This window comes from Capsicum annuum, chromosome 1 (assembly GCF_002878395.1).
Source record: "Capsicum annuum cultivar UCD-10X-F1 chromosome 1, UCD10Xv1.1, whole genome shotgun sequence".
Classification (NCBI taxonomy): domain Eukaryota; kingdom Viridiplantae; phylum Streptophyta; class Magnoliopsida; order Solanales; family Solanaceae; genus Capsicum; species Capsicum annuum.
This window is the reverse complement of record NC_061111.1, coordinates 64,558,310-64,566,866: the sequence shown is the minus strand read 5'-3', so window position 1 is coordinate 64,566,866 and position 8,557 is coordinate 64,558,310.

The following is an 8,557-nucleotide window of genomic DNA, read 5'->3' as shown; positions in this document are numbered from 1 at the left end:
TATTAAATACCCTCAACACAAGATCAAAAAGACCTTTCCAAGAGGTGTATTTATTTTTCAGAAAATAAAGATGAAACAAAAATGATTAAGGCCAAGTCGTCCGAATTCACGAACTTTCCTTAAGGAATAATTCCCCTCACTGTACCCGAGGTTATGGAATCTTCCTCACAGTATAAAATGGCCTTCAATCCGACTATAGCGGTACCTCAAATAGGTGGATTCTTCGAACACACTCACGGTTTGAATGATCACACTTAGAGTATTTTTAAGACAAGAAGAATGTTTTGTAATCTAAAAATTTCTGTATTTTCTATGTCACAAAACCTATGGATGAAACCAGGTTTATATAGCCACTAGATGCCCCTTTGAAAAAGTGGCATTGGTTCATAATAGAGGTGTGTGACTTTTCCTGAAAATGCATGTCTATTCACTTAAAACAATGCAGTATTTTTCTGAAATAGTGCACTGGTTCACTGAAAAAATGTGTATTTTTGTTGAAGAGTTGCAAATTTCTAAAACTGTGCAATCTTTTGTAACAGAAGCAATAATCTTAAATAGTGCAACCTTTTGTAACAGAAGCAACAATCTAAAATAGTGCAACAGTTTCAAACAGATGCATCAGTTCTGAAACATTGTTACTGCATGTATATATATAAATGGAGGCCGAAACAATGCAGAAAATTTTTACTGCATTTTTCCTTGGCATTCTTCAGAATTCAAATAAATTTTATCCAAAAAGATAGATCTCATCGATCAATCATTTGAAAAATCCAAATTCGAAGCCGAAACCGAGCCGAGCCGAGCGAGCGACGACGACGACGACGCGAGGCATCACTTATTTCTTGCCTCACTTTCCATGTGGAGTAAGTGTTTCTCATTATAAACACTCTCAAGTTCTCTTCTTCCACTAATGTGGGAAAAAGAGTAAACTTGCCATTTTGGGAGTACACTTTCCATTTTTAGTGTCTCCTTTCCTCCACCCTTTTACTCTCTATTTTTCCATTCACACCCTTTCATTACTATGAACCTAACAATCTCCCACATGAATGGGGAATGGATATTTTTCGTAAAACTTTTACGGAAAAGTATGTGATCATCAAGCAAAGACTGATTGCATCTGGATAAGTGGGTTTCCCTTTGAACTTTCCGTAGTGAACATGCATCGGATGCACTCGGTAAATCGGTAAATTTGATATCTTTGAACCGTCAAGCTTTAATGTACACCTAGACAACACATGTCACACAACCAGCCTTTTACCATTTATAGTTCTTATGGTTTTGTTCTTTTCAGCTATGAACACGTCTCAGTTTTCATGAGTGCTTAAAGAATAGGCCTTTAGTAGCATTCTCTTTGAAGCGGTTTCCACTTTGCCTACACATAGGTGATTTCTAAATGTTTGATCCTATAGATTAAACTATTTGATCAAATCTGTCAAATTTAGATAATCATTAAAAGACTTTTCACCTTAAGTCTTATCTTTATTTACTATACATTATCTACATCATGAGAATGGGTTGGATAATTGAAAATGTTAAACCTATCAGACACAACTTTGTTTGATCTCCTTGAACCTAGCTCTTGGGATCTCCAGTATGCTAGGTAGAGTTACCGCCATGCTGACTTGTCCTAGGCCTTAAACCCATTCCCTTGGATGTCCTTTCTACTCTTTCTCTAGAAAGTCCTTTTGTAAGTAGATCCGACACATTATCCTTTGACTTTACATAGTCTACAGTGATAATTCCACTAGAGAAAAGTTCTCTAATGGTATTATTTCTTCATCTTATATGATGAGATTTACCATTATACATCATGCTCTCTACCTTACATATTGCTGCTTGGCTATCACAGTGTATACATGCTGGTTCTACTGGCTTAGACCAATACGGAATATCTTCCAATAAATTTCAGAGCCATTCTTCTTCTTCACCGGCTTTATCTAATGCGATAAATTCAGATTCCATTGTAGAGCGAGCGATACAAGTCTGTTTGGATGATTTCTAAGAAACTGCTCCTCCATCGATAGTAAATACATATCCACTTGTGGATTTTACTTCGTTCGATTCGGTGATCCAATTTGCATCACTATATCCTTTAAGTATCACAGGATATTTATTATAATGCAAAGCATAATTTTGAGTGTATTTAAGATACCCCAAAACTCTTTTCATTGCCATCCAGTGAGTTTTGTTGGCATTACTCGTGTACCGACTCAATTTATTGATAGCGCATGCTATGTCTGGTCATGTATAGTTCATTATATACATTAAACATCCCAATACTCTTGTGTACTCTAATTGCGAGACACTTTCACCTTCATTCTTTCTAATTGCAAAGCTCGCATCCAATGGAGTCTTGGCAATACCGAATTCCATATAGTTGAACTTGTCAAGTACCTTTTTGATATAATGAGACTGTGATAATGCCAACCTTTATGGAGTTCGATGGATTCTTATACCTAAGATCACATCTACAACTCCAAGGTCCTTCATATCAAACTTGCTCTCGAGCATTCATTTTGTTGAATTTATGTCAGAAATGTCTTTACTGATGATCAACATATCATCCACATATAAACATACAATGACTTGGTGATTTGGAGTGTTTTTAATGCAAACACATTTATCACATTTATTTATTTTGAATCCGTTTGCCAACATGGTTTGGTTAAACTTCGCATGCCATTATTTTGGTACTTGCTTTAGTCCATATAATGACTTGGTGAGTTTAAACACCTTATTTTCCTTTTCTAGAACCACAGAACCCTCAGGTTGTTCCATGTAAATTTCTTCTTCCAAATCTCCATTTAGGAATGCGGTTTTCACATCCATTTGATGGATTTGAAGATCATATATCGTCGCCAAGGCAATTAACATTCGAATCAAGGTTATCCTTGTTACTGGCAAGTATGTATCAAAGTAATCAGGGCCTTTCTTTTGTTTAAAGCCTTTTACTACAAGTCTTTCCTTGTATTTGTCAATAGTACCATCCGCCTTTATTTTCCTTTTGAAGATCCATTTAAAACCTAAAGGTTTATTTTCGGGAGGAAGGTCAACCAATTCCCATGTATGGTTGCTTAAGATTGAATCTATCTCACTATTGACTGCCTCTTTCCAAAAGGATGAGTCTGATGAAGACATCACTTTTTTAAATGTTTGAGGCTCATTTTCTAAGAGAAATGTTACAAAATCCAATCCAAACGAAGTTAACGTTCTTTGACGTGTACTGTGTCATGGATTTTCTTCATTATGTACATTCTTACTTGGTTTATCTCGAGGTCGTTTAGATCCTCTACTATACTGTTCATGTCTAATTTTATATGGGTAAATGTTTTCAAAGAATTCAGCATTATCTGATTCAATTACTGTATTTCATTTACATCCAAATATTTAGATTTATGAACAAAAAATCGATATGCTTTATTGCTTTTAGCATATCCTATGAACACACAGTCCACCATTTTAGGCCCTATCTTAACCCTTTTAGGTATAGGAACTTGAACGTTCGCTAGACACCCCCACACTTTGAAATATTTCAAGTTAGGTTTCCTTCCTTTCCATTTTTCGTAAGGAATTAATTGTGTCTTACTATGGAAAACTCTGTTGAGTATACGATTGGCCGTAAGGATAGCCTCCCCCCATAATTTTTGCGATAAACCAGAACTTATAAGTAAGACATTCATTATTTTCTTCAAATTTTGGTTTTTTCCTTTTTGCAATTCCATTAGATTGAGGTGAATACGGGGCCGTAGTTTGATGGATTATTCCATTCTCTACACATATTTGCGCAAAGAGAGATTCATATTCTCCGCCCCTATCACTTCTTATTATTTTGATCTTTTTGTCTAACTAATTTTCAACTTCAGTTTTATATTTCCTAAATGCATCTATTACTTCATCCTTACTATTTAGCAAGAAGACATAACAATATCTAGTGCAATCGTCAATAAAAGTTATGAAATACTTTTTCCCACCACGAGATGGTGTTGACTTCATATCACAAATATCAGTGTGTATTATGTCTATGGGATTGGAATTCCTTTCAACGAACTTATAAGGATGCTTTGCATACTTCGATTCCACACATGTTTGATACTTTGATTTATTGCACTCAAAGTTTGGAAAAACTTCCAAGTTAATTAGTTTTCATAATGTTTTGTAATTAACATGGCCTAAATGTTCATGCCGTAAATCATAAGACTCAAGCAAATAAGACGAATTCAAACTTTTATTCGTTTCGACAGTCATTACATTCATCTTATAAAGGCCCTCCATGAGATAGCCTTTTCCTACATACATTTCTCCTTTGCTAACTATAATTTTTCCAGAAATGGTTATACATTTGAATCCGTTCTTATCTAGGAGTGAAGCAAAAATTAAGTTCCTACATAACTCCAAAATATATAGCACATTGTTCAGTGTCAAGACCTTGCCAGAAGTCATCTTTAAGTAAATTTTTCCTGTTCCTCTACCTTAGCAGTAGCGGAGTTGGCCATGTAGAGCATTTCTTCTACTTGAGCCGAAGCAAATAAAGAGAACAACTCTTTGTTTGCGCAAACATGACATGTGGTACTAGAATCCAACCACCATTCACATGGATTCCCCACCAAGTTGCATTCCGTGAACATAGCACACAAATCATCATATTCTTTGTTGGACTCAATCATATTCGCTTGGTCCCTTTTTCTTGCCTTTCTTCGGGGTTCGACAATATGTGAACTTGTGGCCAATTTTACCTCAATTGAAGTATTTTCCCTTGAACTTTTTCTTGGGCTGATTGCTTCCATGTTCAACTTTCTTTCTTTTCTTCGAGTTGTTTTGGCCATCTTCTACAATATGGGCTCCATTCATTGTAGAATTTCCCTTTGACCTGCTTTTGGCAGCTTTATTGTCCTCTTTAATACGAAGTCAGACAATAAGATCTTCAACGGTCATCTCCTTACGTTTATGATTTAAGTAGTTTTTGAAGTCTTTCCACAAAGGTGGTAGCTTCTCAACTATCACTGCTACTTGGAAAACATTCACAATTACACCTACAAAACAGTTTATGTGAGTATTAAGAACATTTTTATTTGTTCAACTAAGGAATTTTTCAAAAATATACCTTCTACTAGGAGATCATGTATGATGACTTGCAACTCCTGTACTTGAAAGACAACAGATTTGCTGTCAATCATTTTGAAGTTTAGGAACCGTGCAACAAGGAATTTCTTAATTTTCGCATCTTCCATTTTATATTTCCGTTCAAGTGCCCCCCACAGTTCTTTTGATGTCATGGTTCCACTATAGACATTATAAAGGTCGTCTTGGAGACCACTCAAAATATAGTTCCTGCAAACGAAATCCGAATGTTTCCAAGCTTCTACAATAATGAAGCGGTCCTTGTCCGAGGTTCCCTCGGGCACCTCGAGAGTGTCTTCGCTAGTGAACCATTGTATACATAAAGTGGTAAGGTAAAAGAACATATTTTTTTGCCACCGCTTGAAGTTGTTGCCAGAAAATTTTCTGGGCTTCTCCGCCGGTGCCATCGTTGGCGGAGCATTTATACGACTTGATGTGGCAATATTATTTGTCCCCATAGATGTTGTCGCATCCATCATTTGACTTTCAGTTGTCATTTTTCCTGTCACCACAAGATAGAAAACTTAGTATTTTTCAGAATACTATTTGTAAAGTTAAGTAACTTGAAACTCTTCTTCTTGTTTCTAGTTAACGATGAAGTTTTTGTTACTTCAAATCATCAACTGAGTGAACCTTAACTTGTGATGAAGATTTTATGTCTTCTAATCACTAGTTAAATTCAAGTAGAGTAGAAAGCCTAAGCTTTAATCTCTAAAAACAAGCAATACAGATTCTGTAAAATTATTCTTTAAGATTGTTATTTTCCACAATACGGGTACGCAGAATCTGTATAAAAGAACAACAACTTCAACTCGAGTTCAAGTATGAACAAGAACACAATAAAGTATTAAATACCCTCAACACAAGATCAAAAAGACCTTTCCAAGAGGTGTATTTATTTTTCAGAAAATAAAGATGAAACAGAAATGATTAAGGCCAAGTCGTCCGAATTCACGGACTTTCCTTAAGGAATAATTCTCCTCACTGTACCAGGATAAAATGGCCTTCAATCCGACTATAGCGGTACCTCAAATAGGTGGATTCTTTGAACACACTCACGGTTTGAATGATCACACTTAGAGTATTTTTAAGACAAGAAGAATGTTTTGTAATATGAAAATTTCTGTATCTTCTATGTCATACACCTGTGGATGAAACCGGGTTTATATAGCCACTATATGCCCCTTTGAAAAGGTGGCATTGGTTCATAATAGAGGTGTGTGACTCTTCCTGAAAATACATGTCTATTTACTTAAAATAATGCAGTATTTTTCTAAAACAGTGCACTGGTTTACTGAAACAATGTGTATTTTTGTTGAAGAGTTGCAAATTTCTAAAATTGTGCAATCTTCTGTAATAGAAGCAACAATCTGAAATAGTACAACCTTCTATAATAGAAGCAACAATCTGAAATAGTGCAACAGTTTCAAATAGATGCATCAGTTCTGAAACACTGTTACTGCGTGTATGTATAAAACGGAGGCCGAAATAGTGCCAAAAATTTTTACTGCATTTTTCCTTGGCATTCTTCAGAATTCAAATAAATTTTGTGTAAAAAGATAGATCTCATCGATCGATCATTTGACAAATCCAAATCCGAAGACGAAGTTGAGCCGAGCAAGCAACGATGACGATAACGCAGGGCATCATTTATTTCTTAGCTCACTTGCCATGTGGAGTAAGTGTTTCTCATTATAAATACTCTCAATTTCTCTTCTTCCACCAATGTGGGAGAGAGTAAACTTGCCATTTTGGGAGTACACTTTCCATTTTTAGTGTCTCCTTTCTTCCATTCTTTTACTCTCTATTTTTCCATTCACACCATTTCATTACTATGAACCCAACAGAAAGATCATTGGACCAGCTATCCAAATCAGTACAAAATAGCACCTCAAGTTTGTTACACAAGAGGAGAAAATTGTGCAGACAACGGGTGCCATCTATACTGTACCTTGCATAGCCAAGGACCTAGTCCCTTGAAGTTAGTTTCTCATCATCAAAACTACATATAGCAATTTTCTCCCTTTTTTGTGATGATAAACCAACCATACAGTTTTGAGAATCAAAGAACATTCATCATATTTAATCAGTATGATTACCACTTAAAGATGAATGTTTCCCCTATCATCATGCTTCCTCCATCATGCAATGCTGGGACCTGGTCCCTTGTTTTCACTTGTAGCAAACACCTCTGATTTCTTCCCCCTATCATCATGCACCTTCATTTAGTGCATTTGCATACTTTTCTCTATCAATATGGCCCTCTTTATTTATCTACTCAGCTTATTCAAGGCTCAGACAGAATTAGTTAGAAGCACCTCTTTCTATTGATATTGACTTGATGTGATATGAAAGAGAGTACCAACAACCATTCCACTCGAGCGGAACTTCTAACTGAAGTTGCTCACGTTTTTCAGCGGGGTCTGGGCTACGTGAGTAGACGGTTGATGTATCAGACTCGACCCTATCTTTCGTAGCAAGCATTCCCATCCGTGTCGCTGGTACAACTATTCTATGCTAGCATAGCATGGTATATTACATACTTTCCCCTATAAGCATGCCATTCAAATTAGAAACTCAAATTACCTAGTACCTGGTCCCTACTATATAAAATCAGTATTCCCCCTTTTGGCATTATTGCAAAGTGAGAATAGTAAACTAAGAGTAAATTAAGTACAAATTAGTTAACTCATGGCCACTAGGGCAACACTAACATGAAGAATTAACTTTGCAATTTAAAGAGAACAAATTTAACATACAAAACAAATATTCATTCATAAGTAGAGGATAAGTATCATAGCAGTGCATAAATTAAATATTCTTAGGGAAAAACCCATAGAAATCAAGAAGAATTAACAAGTGAAGGACTAGGAAGAAGAGTTTGAATGAGTAGGGTCAGGTTATTGTTGAGATGCCTTATCTCTACATTTAACCTAAGGAAATCATCATTTAAGATTGACACCCTCTTCTTTAGTTCAGCATTCTCAGTTCTAAGCATTTCATTTTCACATGAGCTTTCTTTAGAGAGGTGCTGAATTGTCTCCTTAAGCTTGCCAATTTCTTCATCCTTGGAAGCTCAATTTTTCTTTAGTTCCTTAATTTCCTTGCTGAGCTCTCTTTTATAGATACTACCTGATTTGACATATTTAGTATTGACCAATGTCTTTATGCCAAGCATTTAAAGCACAGTCCCTTGGGTTTCATTCTCACAGACAATACCAAATTGGTCAAATACCTTGTTCAACAAATATCCATAAGGCATGCCATGCTTTCCAAGAACTAGTTTGTGAATGTGTTCTATCATTAGTGCAGGTAGATTAATGAATACAAAGATACTGAGGCATTCCACTTTATACAAATTAGTGACTGATGCAATGCTTTTATTTTGTGATCTAGGCAGAATCACCTTGTTCACAAAGTCAAAGACCAATTGAAACTC